Below are 1395 nucleotides of genomic sequence, written 5' to 3' on the forward strand. Positions count from 1 at the left end.
TGTTTGGTAAATGATTTTGATACAGATTCCAAACCAATAATAATTATCATACGAAATGTTTCTCTATCACTCGGGTACGTCTATAATTCTACTGATTAACATAAATGGTATCCAGTGTTTCCTTCACTATTACTATTAAAGAGAGGTTACATTTCGTTCGGTTCACCCCCCCCCCCAACATCAGGATGTAAACCAAAATAACCTACATATTTTTCCTTCCTTTTCAGATTACTTTTATTTTTTATTTCCCTCTTTACACCAAGGAGCCTCTCGCATTGCTTTACTCCATTCAAAACAAAACAGTAAACAAAGAATTCCTTGCTGGAAACGTTCAGAGGCGGATTGATGCAACGGTCAAACAAGTTACACTTTGTCAACGTGAGTTTGATAGTCCTTGCAATATCTAGCATTTTTACTTCTCAGTTGTATCGTAATTCAATTGATATAACTATTTCAACATACAGCTAATTTCCCTATATCGGTCGACGTGAATTTGGCAATTAAAATGCTTCTTTCTCTTATCGCTTGTCAAAGCTCGTTCAGGATATCATACTTTAGGTGTTCGCAAACTGATAGGAAAAGTTATATATATAAAAGGTATGAATGAGAATGGATATCGAGAGTGGATCCTTATCCCTTGCAGACCATTCGCTCGGTTCTCCTAGATGAGAAGATTCTAGTAGGGTATGTTAGTGCCAGCCTCGATACGTGCATTTTTAACAGAGGCACCTTCAAACTATCAGCGACGTTCTTTCCCAGACAGGTGCACGTAACTGCTCTATCATTCAAGTACTGACTCCTTCAGACAAAATGAACACTCCTAGTCTTTGCACTCTTCGTTGCAGTCATTCGTTAATTCGAGGAGGTTCATTAACTTCGATTTGAAAATCGTAGTGAATTCCCATGCTCACACATGTAGATTCTGCTCATTTATCCCCGTGTACTCAGAGGAACGCAGCCCATTGTATACCGTTTTCTTCACATCCCGTTCTCAATACGCCATTCATCTTTATTGCCTATCAGGTAAACTTTGCGGACTCGGCTCTGGGCTTCTTTGAAACAACTTCGAATCTTTGTGCGAACACTTGACCTGCAATCCATTAACTTTGTGTGGGGTGCAATCTCCTTCAACCCTCACGAATGTCAGATATCCTCCTCATATCACAGAACACAATAACCCTTTTTTCTGCAGGCGTTCTTATAAGTAAGGTACCTATTACTTCCCTTTCAGCATAACCCGTTAAGAAAAGTAATACCGCAATACGCTTACCACCTTATGTTTTTTAGTGTAAAAATATATATTTTTGATTAAAAAAAAAAAGTTTTTGAATCCCTTTGCGTGACCTTTTTTTTCTCCTCTCACTCATCTGGAGTTTGATGGATTTTTTTCAAGTA

The 1395-nt window shown here is 38.2% G+C and overlaps 1 pseudogene; it reads left to right on the plus strand.

The window, feature by feature from the left end:
• The window catches only part of LOC119594142, a 9154-nt pseudogene that overhangs the window by 1332 nt on the left and 6427 nt on the right, over nucleotides 1-1395 (plus strand).

This window comes from Penaeus monodon, chromosome 33 (assembly GCF_015228065.2).
Source record: "Penaeus monodon isolate SGIC_2016 chromosome 33, NSTDA_Pmon_1, whole genome shotgun sequence".
Taxonomy (NCBI): Eukaryota; Metazoa; Arthropoda; class Malacostraca; order Decapoda; family Penaeidae; genus Penaeus; species Penaeus monodon.